This window comes from Ambystoma mexicanum, chromosome 6q (assembly GCF_040938575.1).
Source record: "Ambystoma mexicanum isolate Mex_15411 chromosome 6q, UKY_AmexF1_1, whole genome shotgun sequence".
NCBI classification, from domain to species: domain Eukaryota; kingdom Metazoa; phylum Chordata; class Amphibia; order Caudata; family Ambystomatidae; genus Ambystoma; species Ambystoma mexicanum.
Window position 1 is genome coordinate 735,319,394 of NC_090937.1, and position 15,858 is coordinate 735,335,251.

Below are 15,858 nucleotides of genomic sequence, written 5' to 3' on the forward strand. Positions count from 1 at the left end.
GATGACATCACATACATATGAAATTAATTTTAATAAAGAGTCCTTACAATGGGTTGAGTTTATAATGTTGGAAACAAGATATTAGGGATAAATATTAGAACGATCATGAACTACTTCATGTATTAAAGAATGTTCACTTGTAAACAAATCATTATGTTCTAGTATTGTTGTTAGTAGAGGAACCTAATCATGCATACATATAGGCAATGGTTTCAACATGCACCATAAAAGTAAAATATTTGTAATATGGTCATTTCTGATAGTAAAATAATGAATGCTGCCTTATGATAGTTTTGAGTAATGCAAGTTTGGAGATAAACTGGATGAGCATATAAGAGACCAATTTTTGGTTCACTGCTGCGATTACAAGATAAGAGAAGAATTATGGCTAAAAGGTGATCCAAGCCTGGAGGAGGTGGTGTTAATTGCAAAGAGAGTTGAACACAGCATGGCTTGTGTCGCAAAGCTGAACAAGAAAGAAAACACAACGACTCCTTGCGAAATACTCCGGGTAGGAGATCAAGGAAAAGAAAATAGCAAGGTGTAAAGAAAATGGAACAAAACGAGTAGCCAGAAGCAACGGGAAATGCAGCATGGTAGGGCGGACAAGCCGCAAGGGGCCAAGGCAAATGGAGGAAGTGAAAGGTTGTGTTTTAGGTGTGTAATTACCAACCATTTTGCAGGTTCTCCAGTGTGTCCTGGTAGGAGAGTAACATGTAATAAGTGTAAGAGATGGGGTAATTACTCAAATTACTGTATGAACTACTCACCAGGTTATGGAAGGAAAGTCCTATAAGTGAATGGGGAGGCGCAACAATCCTCAGGAGTTTAGGAAGAAGAGCGCGTGGAAGTGGTGACGGTGAACATGGTTGTGTGTAACAAAGTTGGGGACTGTGTCAGTCCTTTTGCAAATGTTTATGTGAATGGAAAGGTTTTACAAATGATGGCAGAGTCGGGGTCGAAGCTATCACTAATGTCACGTGAAGTGTAAGAAAATGTTGTGGAGGTAGATTCGATGAGTTATTGCCATCTGATAAGAGACCTGGAGGATACAACTTGGGAAGAATTGATGTTGCAGGGTATTTCATGGCTTGCTTACAGTTCAAGGGGAGAGAGAGAGAAGGAAAGCTATATGTCACCAAGAGTGGTGAAACATTGTTAGGGTGGAGGGAGCACAAAAGCTTAAGGATAAGATTGGACCCCAACGCGGATGACCAGGTGCTGCAGGTAGAGGAGAACCTCAGTATGGTGGAGAGGTTTTTAAATGTGTTTTCAAGGGACATTGGGTGTGTGAGAGGTATGGTACCCAAGATTGTGTTTTGGAAGGAAGTGTAACCGTAGCGGCAAAGCTACATCTGATACCCATGGTATTAAGAGACGGAGTTAAGGACAAATTGAGGATATTGAAGGAATAAGGGATAATAGAACTGGCAGGGAGTGTGGAATGGGTGTCTCCCCTCGTGGTGATTAAGAAAGCCAGTGGGGACTTGACATTATGTGTTCATTTGAGGGAATTGAATAAGTGTGTTGTGGTGGAGAGGCATCCCCTGCCTAATATGTCGGATATATTGGCAATGGTAGGTAAGGCAATGTTGTTTTGAAAGTTGAACATGGCGTCAGCATACCATCAGATAAGATTGGATGCGTAGTCCAAGTAGTTGACAGCATTCATCATGCACAAGGGGATATTTCATTTCTGCAGAATGCCCTTTGGCTTGGTCTCGCGTTGTCTTTTTTTCAAAAAGTGTTGGACAAGTTATTGAAAGGGGTTTCTAATGTCAATTTTTTCCAAGATGACATAGTTGTGTCTGGAGAGATCTGGGCAAAACATGATGTGAACGTAAAGAATGTTGTGTAACTATTGGGGGAGAAAGGAATAACATTGAAGGCAGAACAGTGCATGATTGGCAAGGAGGTGGTGGAGTACCTAGGCCACAAAAAATCAAATGAGGGTTTAAGACCGAAGAAAGATATGGTGGATGGCATCAGGAAGGTGAAGTCTCCGGAGGGGAAGGGAGAGCTAAGCTCTTTCCTAGAACTGATAGAATGTTTTCAAAAATGCGTCTGTAATTTTTCGGACAAGATTGTAAAGATGAGGAGTGTTCTTAGGAAAGGTGTTGAGTTTGCGTGGGATGCAGAGTGTGAGAGGAAATTCTGCAGGATAAAAAAGGAAATCGATATGGCAAGGGCGTTGGCCATGTTTGACAATAGTAAGTGAAGTGTTATCTTCGTAGATGCCAGTGACGTAGGGGCTGTGTTGATGCAGATTAGAGACGATGGTCATGAGTTGGTAGTAACTTAAGCGTCCATAATGTTGAGGGGAGCGGAAATAAATGACACTGTTGGAGAAGGAGGCGTTGGCCTGCCATTGGGGTATGGAGGAATTTCACATTTTCATGTGGGGAGCAGAATTTGTCATCAGAACTGATCATAGGCTATTGAAAGCAATTTCTGAGAAGAAGGGTTTACAAAAGGTTTCCAGAAGGGTGGTTTGCTTGGTGGCTAGGTTGCAAGGGCACAAGTTTGAAATGGAGGTAATTCCTGGAAAGGAAAATGTGCTGGCAGGCCATATTTCGGGACTTTGTGAAAGCAGGGATGAGGCTGATGATGGTTGTGGAGAGGAGGTGATTACAGATACTGTGTATGCTACACATGATGGCATTGTCACGCGTGATGAGTGGATGAAGGCCTTAGTGGAAGAAGAGGTCTTTGAGAGAGTAAGGCGATTTGTCCAGGAGGCAGTTTGTTGGAGGATGTTGTCAAGAATATCTGAGGTTGAGTGGCATGAAACACAACAAGACAGCAGGTTTCCAACTGCAAACCAAAGGAATGGTGGAGAGGGTGAATCGTTGCATAATGGAGGCAGTACGGATGGCAGGGGCGTGTGGAAGGGATAAGAAGGTCGCTGTGAGAGAGAGATTGTATGCCCTGCGATTAGCCCCACACGCATCCATCGGTATGAGTTCATTTGAACTAATGAGGGGAAGGAAACCCAGTACCCAGGTTTCTCCTCCCTGGTTGGGTAGAGCATGTGAATAGGATTTTATTGTGGAAGAGTTGAAGGAAAGTCTGGAGAAGCGGAAGTTTGAGCGGTGAGGAAGGCGAACAAGAAATCAGGAAGGAGAAGCCTGGAAGTTGCGGTGGGTGATTGGGTGTGAGTCAAGAAAGGTGGCGTGAATAAAAAAGGGAATACATTGTATTCCAACCCTGTTGAAGTGAGTGAAGTTTTGAGGGGGCAGTGAGAGTGCAGGGTGGCCAAGTGTGGAACGTGGCGAGAGTAGCGAAAGTTAAACAAACGAAATGGTGAGGTCGAAGTTTGTCTCAGCACTCGGGAAGAGTGGCTAATCTGTTTCGGTATTATCGTGCACCTGTATATATTTAGCAATAGTTGTTTTGTACCAAGCTAATGGTTCTTTCAAATACTCATGTGTTCTATTGGTGGAAATTCAAAGGGTTGAGGGAGGGATGCGATGTTATCTCCCTGTCGAATGTGATGTTGCTGCTTGGAGTGTGGTGTTCCTAGCATGCTATGGAATGTTTGTATTCGGGGTTGAGGCAGTTGCGGATGAAGGAATTGGTGGAGAGGTGGGGGTCTTTGATTACTACGCAACATATGCAATAAAGACACTTCAACTCTTACCTGCTGTGGAAGTGGCCTCTTTACAATATAGCCCCCTCAAACACTGCTATAACTCCACATCAGGCATTCGAGGTAAAACGCACCTCCCCAGGCACTCGATCTCATTGTTAAAAAAATAGCAATTTATTCATGACAAATTGTGCCAAAAAAGTGCAAGTGCAAAGCACAGACTTACAAAAAGAACATCAGTTCCTAAGACATGGCTTCAACCACACGTTCCATCCCACTGCAGGGACTCCATCATGTTAGTTACGTTTCAGGGTATCGAGATATCTTTTATTTGTAGTAATATGATCGATTATAGACATTCTACTCATGTGATCTCTACTTACGTGATGTCAGATACGCAGCACCCACGGCAGGCATCTTAAAATTGACAATTCCTGTGAAACTTCACTAGGATTTACAAATGATGGGTTTCAAAATTCCACATCCATCTATCCATTATTCCATCAATTTCGAAACCACTAGTTCAAAAACATTTCCTTCAAATATTGCCCGAATTGCAAATGCAAACCGCCCTTCCACATACATAATGGCATGTTAAGATGCAATTAAACTAGTGCCTTGACTCAGGAATGCTGTCAGTCACCATTGGAGCGGCAACCTGCAGGTAATACTCATTCATATATACATTATTGCCATGCATGTTATTCAACAAAAGTGGGCGGACAAATCCCCTTAACACATTAAAACATACATATTCAATGACATTACAAATATATATCATATAACTAAAAGCCTTTCCCAATCAATTCACATAACAAACATAAAACATGACCAGTGTAAAAAGCAGCATTATAGCAATACATATCACATAAGTTAACACACAGAAATACAAGATGGCCCACAGCAAAGTGTAAGTGCAAAACATTCTAGAATAGCAATCTGCTCAATAATAAAATGAGTCCCGCTCAAAAGGGCAAAGCATGGCAATTCTTTCACACATAAACAGAGCCATCGGAACAATGGGGTCAAAGACTGCCAATGCAACATCGGAACAACGTCTGAAGCAGCCAGCTCTGAGTACGGGCGGAGCACTCTGAGCCTGGTACGGCTTGACGTTCGCACGCTCGTCGCGTAATAGAGTATTTTCCTCTAACCGAGAGAGGAGCGAGTGAGGAGTGAGAAGGAGCAAGCAGGACCTGTGAGACCTGCGCCGGCTGAGAAATCTGGGGAGATGCAGTCCCAGACGTGCCTGCTCTGTCCTGCTGCGGCCTGGAACAGGAACATTGCCGTGGTCAGAGAGGACAGCTGATTGGGTTTCCGGAACGCTTGAAAGCAGAGTTCCTGGAGGCGCGGTAAGAGGGAGGGAAGGAAATAGCAGATTGAGGTGGGAATGGGTGAAGGAGGGGGTGCAGACATATAAGACACACAAGAAGAACCAAGAGAAATCAGCTGATACAACTCTACCACTGATCATATCGGGGAGATGCATCTGTTTGTATGAGTCCAGTAGTAGGCAGTAAGGAGAGACAAAAGAATGGGAAAAACGAGAAAAACAAGTGAAAAGAAAGACATCTTTTTCACAGATTATCAAATGCACATATCCTCAAATCAAAATCATATCAAATAGTTATCACATTCACAGAGAACACATAATACAACTTCTTTCAAATAAATAAAGATAGACTCCCATAAACTTCTCAAATGTCACTGTACTGAAAGTATTGCTTCTCAACCCAAAAGATGGACTGCTAACTGCTCATCTGAATTGTGCCATTGAGGTTTCATCGTGTTAAACTCTATGAAGTGTTTCGATTCTGCTGTGTCAATAAAGAGTCAGAACACAGCTGAGAGGTAAACCAAATTATTATTAGAGAAAGACAAACAGCAGAATACGGTAATACAGAATGACAAGTGACAGGTGTCAGACGGAAAGCACTCCCAGTATTTGGTCAGAGCTCATCTTATAAAGCAGGGCTAGTTTTCAGGACGTTTGTAGACATTTAGTAATACCAGGACGCAGGCATTTGTGAAGAAACCTGGCCGTTATGGTACATTGTGTCGCAAGATCAGCACACACCTTTGGCGTAAACACCGGAATACTCCTTATAAGGTGGAATTTGTACACAGCTAGGGAAAGGTATGTGGAGCTTTGGGGAACATAAACACATCACATGGCTTGAACCAATGTTAAAATCAATATTAATTGCACAACTAAATATTCCGAAGCAATAGCCACTGAAACGGCGTGAACTAGAAATCATGTCATGGAACTCATGTGGCTTCCATAATATCGATACCCAGTTTAGTACCTTGTCTTTTGTTGACTATCCTACCATAATAGTACTTCAGGAAACCATGAAATTGGAGCCCCTTATCTTGGTGGGTTTCACTACATATTGTTCATTAGCAAAACGTAGATCATAAGGGCGTCCATCAGGTGGACTAGCGATTGCAATAAATAATACCTATGGAATCCACACTAAATTGATATGGAATATTTTGGCGGTATGGTTGACCTTGTCCAATAAGAAATGCAAAGCGATTTTAGTAGTAAGTCTATATTGGAATCCCATTAACACCTCAATTGAAGGCATTCTGAATGAACTCGATCAATGTTTTGAAACAGCTGCCATAAAAATGGGTGAATGTGACATTGTCATCGTGGGGGATTTTAACTCTGACTGTCGCGTTGGGCTGAAACATCAACTAAAAAAAGGTAGACGATTGATGAAAGAGAGAGGCTCGATCTGGAATTCATATTTTAAAGACTGGGACATTGATGTGATGGAGTGTGTTCTAGCAGGAGAGCACCCAACATGGAGTAGAGGTGATAACTCCTCTACAATTGATTACATATTCCTTTCACATAACATCATGCAGGTTGCATCACCGTTAGAGATTAGTGCGATCCTTTATGGTGACCATGCCCAGTTATCAACTTCTCTTAACCTTGATTGTCCCTTATCACCAGTAGTCCCTTCGCTTGTCCATCCTGAAATCGATCGCCCCCTTACCTCACTTAGGTGGAATATGAACCTATACAAACAATTTTCGCTGTACGTATCAGAACATATCGCAGATATCACAAAAGACCAAGTTATACCCATTTCTAATATGGAGAGAATTTGTTCTAGGATAGTTCAAACTGCTTTAGAATATTTTTGTGAGAAGTGCAAACCTAAAGTATACGTATACCCTTTTGATCTATCTATTAAAATTTTAAAAAGGGGGAAAAATAAAGAGTTGAGAAATCTAAGGAATGGAGGTATTAATTCCATTAACTACCAGAAACTGCGCAAACAAATAATAGCAAAATATACAAACAACCTTAGACACTTGAGAATTCTGAGTTACAATAGAATGAATTGTAAACTAATCAAGGCTATATGCAGACATGACATGAGAGTAATATGGCAAACTATAAAAAGCACCAATAATCGCCTGATCCCCCCACTGACAAACTGCATCCCAGAAGACATATGGTGTGACTATTTCACACGTAAATTCCAATTGCCTGAAGCATTCGTGAATTTACCAAATATGTCTCTGTGCTATAGTGACCTTGTGCGATATCAATGGTCAACTGTCGACATAAAATGGGCAATAAATAATCTATCCTACTCAAATTCTGCTGGACCCATGTGTCTATAAGACCGATGTAAATCCTTTATTCTAAAAAACAAATTTGATAATATTATTGCGTCCGGACAAATTCCTCAGTCATGGACAACTTCCAATATTATTCCGATTTTTAAAAAGGCCGATCCCTCCTTACCAGAAAATTATCACCCAATCTCGCTTATCTATATGGAAGCTGAGATTTTTGCCAAATTACTTCTGCTTGAGTTAGAAAAGGTTATTAGGAACCTTGGATTATACTCTAAATTCCAAACAGGCTTTCGTAAAGAAATGAGCACCATCCTAAATGCGACAATCATTGCTCATATAAAAGCAGGCACAAAAGTAAAGAATTTGTATCCGGTGTATATGGCCATGATTCATATGTCTGCAGCCTTTGATAGTGTTGTACGCAACTTATTTCCGGCAGACGATATAATTATCTTCGATCCTACTCCAACGGGCCATCAAAATAAACTTCATTTATTTGAAGAATTTGCATAAGAGCATAAATTAACACCGTACCCAGCAAAAACAGCTATAATGAAATTTGGAACAAATATAAAGTCTAAAACTAAACATTTCCAATGGTACCTAAAGCAAACATCTTTACCATTGCTTGAGAAAACAATATATCTAGGTTATAGTATAAATGAGGAGAATTCACTCAAATACTGGACAGCTTTATTAAAACTTAAAAGCCGTCCTTTGCTCTCAGTTGAAGTTATTTCATGCAAAGTACTGCAAACATTCATTGGTTCCGATAATAGACTTCTTGGCCCTAAAAATTGAAAGGGTTCTTTTGTATTCCCTGGATAATTGTCTGGTTGCAATGGATAATTGTTTAGACAGTCTTCAGGGATCACTGTTGAAAACTGCTATGAACCTTCCACTGAGTCTTCCAAACTGTGTACTTAGACACGAAATAGGTCTTACTGCTTTGTCCGCAAGAAGGAAATGGCGTCAACTCTGTAACTATGCCAAAATGTGCTTTCCCCAACCTAATTCCTTGTACCACGATTTGAAAACAAATATTCAATTATTCAATACTCCTTCGATTAATATTTTTCACTGTGAAATGCAAGATTCCCTTGCAGAATTGAATATTACAACTGAAGATTTATGTTTAACACCAGCATATGCCAAGAAAAAATTGTATGAGATTGATTGGTGTAAAACTATTACAGCTATTTGAAAGTGCAAAATGTACTTTGAATATTGCAAGTACATTAGGAAACGTGTGCCTAGATACACCTACATTGAGAGTTTTCCCTGCCAACATTACAGAAAGAAGTATGTGGTTTAAATTTAATTTGTTCCATGCTCGAGAAAGGACGAAACATTGGAACAAAGATGATGGGGATACAGTGATTGAAAAATGTTGTTTTTTTCCATGTGTAGAACAAAGAGAAACGCTGAAACACCTAATTTCATACTGTTCCTATTTTAAAGTCAAGAGAACCAACTTACTAATGAAATTCACCGATACACATTTTGAGCATTCCCCTGAAACAATCTGGGCAAGAATGATGAGTGGGGAGTATAGACCTTTATATACGTCCTTTTCAATTTCTGTAATTACATTGAAAGTGAAATAACCCAATATGAGAATCGATGAGGTAATTTTTGTACCTTCTTTGTCTTGTAAGTTTGAATTCCTTTGTTTTAACTTGATGTTTTAGTTTGAGATACACGATTTATTATGTGTAAGGCGTTTTTGTCTTTATTTTAGGATGTGTAAATAGTTTAAATTATTTTACAAGGATAGAATGACATTTCACAATGACTTTTCTTTTGAAGCGTACATGTAACAACTGTATTTTGTAAAGGTACAAGTTTTCTTTGAATCAAGCACAAATAAATATATATTAAAAAAATAAAGGAATGTGGAGCTGGTGCCTCGTGGGTCCCAAGGGTAACATTAGGTTATGGCCTGCTGAGCCAAGGTGTGGTGTGGGCATGCCAGGAGAGCCGGGTGTAGCAAGAGGCCTCAGGCTAAACCATGGTGAAGGATCTGGGGCCTCGCAGGGGAGGGTGATTGCTAGGAGGTATAGTATCAGGACAACCCTGCAACATCAACCCCCCATTTGGTAATCCCTGTGCCACGGTAAAGACAACAGGGTGCAGGTTGTCCTTTTGGGAGGGATGGTACTGGAGAAGGAGGTGTAGCAGGGTAAACATGGCAGTGTATACTGCAATGGGGGACAACTAAGGCCAGTCAAATTCAGGAAATAACACTGGGGTGAAAGGAATTCTTTCACCTGCCTGTGTTGTGGTGTGTGCCCAGACATAACAATCTGAGGCATCCATTAGATCGGCATATGTCCTTGAGAAATTTGAAGAACGTATTGGTATCTGGGGACATGAATACTGAAGCGCTGGGCAGTCGTCCCAGAAAAACAGTCAGCAGGGTTAACACGATAGGCATTTGATCAAGGAAACATCATTTATGCAGTGGGTATGCAGTGGCAATAATATTCCTAACTTGTGCTGTCCAGCCTTACGCAGAATGGGGATTTATGCCCAAAGGTTCCAAGCAATTTCAGTGGTCCCTGCACCTGGGAAGCTGGAGTTAGCAGACAGCAAATTGTAGGAAGCCAGCAGGGTAGATGCTTGCTCAGGTGTGAGGTAGAACGGTAGACGGTTGCCGTGCTTAAAATGTTTGTGGGCAGGCAGCTCAGCAGGAGAATAGGCTGCCCAATAAATAAATCAGAGGATGCAAAGAGCAGGTATACAGACCAGCTAGGAGGCAAAGACCCTGGCAAGTCATATGGGTCAGGTAGAGCTGATCTGAGATGCAGGAGAAGGAGCAAAGGCAAGTGTTGAGATGCTAGGCTCACTCAGCCAGCCTCCACAGACCTCTGGTACTGGAGGGCCCTTGTGCCTATATTACAGGTGTGCAGCTTTATTATGTCTGAATGAAGAAGAAATACATTTTGAGAGTGTTGGGCAGAAGGCAGGTGTAGCAAGAAAAGTTTTGTGAGCATTGTGCCACCTGCAGAAGGCAGAAGGCAGGTGTAGAAGGACGTCAGTGTGCTTTACATGCTGGTGGCAGTGGTGCTGGTATCAGAGTGTCATCGTCGAGAAGTGCAGGGCGGGGTGCTCCACAGAGCCTGTCCTCTATGGCCCCGGTGTGCAGCTGCAGCAGGGTGTCTTTGTCCTGGACCCCTGTAGGTGGCAGCTGAGCTGGTGTTTACGTCAAGGTGGCGTTGTCCTTGTCTTTTGGCTGTGGCTTTTCGTCAGCCGGTGGCGTTTTCTTTACACAGTGGTAGGCGTGGACCCAGGCGTTGAGTCCTCTGCAACGGCCTGCGGTGTGAGTTGTCCGCAAGACCTTGTGGGAATATTTTTTTCCGATGCACCTTCAGGACCATACAGCTTCTGGCAGGAGACTGTGGCACGATGCTTCAGGTGGCCGAGAACGTTCTTCTCGTATTTGCTGGAAGTAAACTGACAACAAGCATTTTTTTTGCAATATTACACAATCAGATCATCATTCAGTTGAAGATTACATAGTTCTGGAGCTAGTGGGACAGTCACTGGCATCCTCATGAGGCTGCCTATTAAAATCCCATGGGTTGACAGGTCAGGCGTTCTGCTACCAGTATTTGGTATCCAGTTGATTGAATGACAAAATGAGAGTGAGAGCATCTGGCCAGCTTAGGCCTGTTACATGGCTCACCTTGGCAAGGAAGTTTTTCAGGTACCAATTTCGAGCAGTGGAACTTTTGAAGAATAAATAGGGTCTTGCAATTGTTTTGGACAGTCTGTCCTGTGAAATGAATGCCTCTGGAAGAGTTTATGGATACTGGGAGGCCACAATGTGGGATGAACTCCTTAAGTGGTCTCTTAGCTGCAGTAATTAATCAGCATATTTACAGAGGTAGGCCTCAGTCCATCTGGAGAATGTTTCTATGACAACCAGGACATATTGAAAGGAGGCACATTTTTCATTTGAGATCGGGTCAAATTACTTGCAAATTCACAAAGTGTCTGAAGGGCGTGTCATGTGCCGGGGGAGTTGTTTTGACAGGTTTTTCCGGGGCTGTATGCAAGACAAGTGGTGCAGTGGGTGCAGTATTTATGTGCACTGGTTGGGAACTTGGGAGCGTACCAGTATCTTTTGGAATTTTGCTGTAGTTTTCCCCTTACTTGAATCCAACACAGAGTGAGCAACACTTGCCATGGATAAGAAACTATGTCAAATGCAGCAAGTCAATCATGCGGGCGACTATCATGAGAAGTGGGTAAAAGGGAAGCAGGATTTAAAGAGGCACATCTGATGAGGGTGATATTGGTGGTGGAGAGGAGTAATCTTTTCCATACTTGGTGAGGCGCTTTGCTGATAGGTGCTTTATTTTAACTCTGATGAGTAGGGCCAATGGAGAGGGTGGCACTGCCCCATTTGTGTGGCGTGCCAGTGCAATGGTGTCAACTTTGGAGAGCAGGAGTGCAGCAGCAGTCACCGTCTTTAGACATTTGGGGAAGGCAGAGGCTACCGGGTCTAACGGAGAGCGGCCATAGGCAACTGGGCAGTGTAGGTCCCCATGCTTCTGTGTGAGTACACCTAAGGCATAGCCCTCTTTCTCATCACAGAACGTGGTGAAGGATTTGGAATAATCGGGGAGGGCCAGGGCAGGCGCAATGGAAAGGTTGGTTTTAATTTTGGTGAAAGCAATGGTGGACTCTGGAGATCAGGTTAGTTTATCAGGCGGTTGTATACTAATTGACCTTTTCACAATTGACCTCGGGAGAATTGACCTTGGGAGAATTTACCTAATTTAGAAGGTCAATTAGGACATATATGTGGGGGAAACCCCCTGCAACCCTCCACCCAATCCAAACCCCCCTGCAACCTCCGACCTAACCCCCTTATATTATTTATAATCCAAAACCAACCCAATACATATATAAAATAACTAAAACAATATAAAGGTCAATTGTGCAGAAGGTCAATTAGGACCACTATAATTAGGTCATTGTGCACAAGGTCAATTGTAAAAGGTCCATTTGGGTAATACCTATCAGGCAATGCATCTAAAAGCATCTTTTGCATGGGCGCAACACTGAAGGCATAATCAAGAATCCAAGGACGGCAAAAATTGCTCATTCCCAAAAAGGAGAGGAGCTGTCTCCTGGTGTCAGGTATAGGGCATTGAAGGATGCATGCAACACAGGAGGTATCGTCACTATGCAGATTGTGACAGAAAAGAATGCTGATTGCAGATCAATGTACGTAAAGAAGGTGACATCGGGAGGGAGTCATCAGAGTGATAGGTTCTGGCACAAATGGATGAGAAGGCATCCAGTTGATTGAATGACAAGTTGATACCACCTTCTGCTTGGGGTGAGATCCTTTACTGTGGCAATCGTGGCAGAGGAACCTCCGTATTCAAGGTAATGTGTACTGGTGACGCCCATGAGACAGGGAGTGAATCCATGATGTGTTGTAATTGTAATTGTATGGCGTGGGTGAGGGAGACAGTACACTCTGGAGGGGTTGGTGGGAGAGAAGACTGTTGTAGGAGGAATAAACATTCATCCTGTTTAGACTATGGAACCTCTAGTTGAATACCATCCATGGAGCACTAAATGATACAATTCATTTGGCACAATCAAATCAATGCCCCACAAGTTAGCAGGTGAACATGGGCTAAGGAGAAAAGCATGTTGGTTAGAAATGGGACCAATTGAAACAGATACGTTCTTTCACACTGGCTGGGGGATCATTGTCCCAGACATTCCAACAGCATTAATAATTTGATCAGAGACATTGACATGAGGAAAATTTGCTGCCCTTAGTGTAGGGCAGCGGGCAAAGGTATCAACCACACAGTGTCATTTTTGTCTCTGAATGTTACATAAGAGATAAGGACCAGCCTGGTCCTGCGTGAGCACAGCAGCAGCCACCAGTTTGGCAGGGTCCCTCAGGCAATGTCATTGTGGTCCATATGAGACATGCATGTCTTGATAACCTTCGCCAGTGTTTGAAAGAGGCGGAGGCAGTGGGGGGGTCTAGTAAAAGTGCAGTGAGCCGGAGGCATGTTGAAATTGTTTCTGCTGGGAGTAGGACCATATTGCCATGGTCTGTGCGTTTGATAGGGCAGGCTGGATGAGGAGGCGGTCTTTTTACACTATGTGCAAAACGGTTGCCTCTGTTGAGGTTGCTTGGTGGGCAAATGGAGGGGGTTGTTGAATGCATTGCTAGTATGAGAAACCCGGGTGTCCCTGATTGCCTAAGGCAGTTCCATGAGCATGCTGTATGGCCCATAGGCGGGAGACACCATCTTATTCTTGTCTTTTGAGTTTGTCAGCTTGTAGTGCTTTTTCAATGTCAGTGGAGCTCTATGGAGTGTAGTGTGTATTCTAATATCAGGATTAGCAATATCAGGTTGAGGGCAGGTGCACATGGGTAAGAGGGCAGTGTCTCTTTGGGCAGCAGCCGCCACATCCATGGTGTAAGCGAGAGGTGCTCATCCATGAAAGAGTGTGCAAGTTGACTGTCTTGTTTAGTAAGGAGACGCATTGCCGGAATTGGCAAGGGGTGACCCCGGATTTGCTGAGGCACAATATTGCAGGTGACCGCTGGGGTTCTAGGCTGTGCCATCTCTGATACGTGGATGCTGCATTTGGCGTTGAGGAAACCAGCAGAGGCTGTTTGGCAGCAATAAGTCGTGTCCGAGTCACAGCACCATCTGATGTAGCAATTAAGAGTCATAACACAGCTGAGAGGTAAACCAATTTATTAGAGGAAGACAAACAGCAGAATACGGTAATACAGAATGACAAGTGACAGGTGTCAGGCGGAGAGCTCTCCCGGTCTTAGGTCAGAGCTCATTTTATATAGCATGGCAAGTTTCCATGACGTTTGTAGACATTTGGTAATTCTAGGAAGCACATATTTGTGAAGAAACCTGGCAGTTATATGCATGTTACATTGTGTCGCAAGATTAGTACGCACCTTTGGCGTAAACACTGGAATACTCCTTATAAGGTGGTATTTGTTCACAGCTAGGAAACGGTACGGGGAGCTGGTGTCTCATGGGTCCCGAGGGCAGCATTAGGTTTTGGCCTGCTGAGCCAAGGCGGGGTGTGGGCATGCCAGGAGAGCCAGGTGTAGCAAGAGGCCTCAGGCTAAGCCATGGTGAGGGATCTGGGGCCACACAGGGGAGGGTGACTGGTAGGAGGTATAGTATCAGGACAATCCTGCCACAACAATTCTAACTTTCTCAGTTTTATTTCCCTGTTACTTTTTCTCCTAGGTTCAGGGATTTGTGCTAATGCAAAAAGATTAATAATGAAGGTTCACTATCATGGATCTCACCAAAATGAGCAGCCAGGGGATAATTGGTGTCATTCCTTTGTATGGCTAAAAAATGTTGTAACATCCTCACTTTTAGAAGACATATGATTGATCCAATATGCATTTTTCCACATTGACATACTATTTCATACACCACAAATCTAGTGAGGCAATTAATATTGTGGTTTAGGGCCCTCATTACAAGTTTGACGATCCGGAATCCGGTTTTATTGTGAAGACAGTGACACTGTTTCCGCAACCGCAAGCATGCAGAAGTAAGGTGCGATTACACTTTGTAAGTCACGCAGCCCAGACCATTGCAGAAACGGTGTCACCTCCGTAACGCAGACACCCACGGAGACCGATGCACCGGGTGCAAAGATAGCGGTACATCCGTTTCCGCCACGTTCGTACCGGATACGGAAATACCGGTGCCGGACACACAGTGATCGCGAAAACCGGAAAGAGAGCGGTGGCCATTACTTAAACCACAATCCACTGCAATCCTCAGTAACCACAAGGCCTACAGCTCCTGTGACTGCTGACAAACAACAACTGAGATGACATCAAGGATCCCAGCCACCTGCCAGTGCAAACCCTGCTTCAACGAGATAGAACTGACAGTGTTCTTGGAGCACATTGTGGACAATACAGCGCTGCTGTTCAGTGCAGATCAAAGGCACAGCACACAGCAGAAGCGAAAGGAGATCGGGTCAGCCGCTGCACAGCAGTTGGCGTCACAGTGCGCACAGTGAAGGACTGCCACAAGCGGTGGGACGATCTGCGGCTGTGGGTCTGTAACCTGATGGCAGCACACAGGCAGCACAGCACTGACACAGGAGGGGGCCACATTCCCCACTGAAGCCCAGACCTGGGAGAAGAGGTGCAGCAGCATCATGCACCTTGAGGGGATTGAGGGAGTTGGTCAATCGGAGGTCGGAGCTGGCACATCTGGCGAGGCCGATAAGTACACAGAGTGCAAAGCCATGAGTGCGAATTATGGAAGACCAGCCCTCCCCCCAGCCAGGGCCCAGAGGCACACAACACATCCACCATTGACCCCCCCAAGCCAGGGCCTAGAGGCACACAACACATCCACCATCAACGCCCCCCGTCGCCAGCCAGGACCTAGAGGCACACAACACATCCACCTTTGACCCCCCCCCATCCAGGGCCCAGAGGCACACAGCACACCCACCATCAACACCCCCACCCCAGTCAGGGCCTAGAGGCACACAACAAATCCACCATCAGCCCCCCCCCCCCCAGCCAGGGCCTAGAGGCACACAACACATCCACCATTGACCCCCTCCTCCCCCACCAGCCAGGGCCTAGAGGCACACACCACATC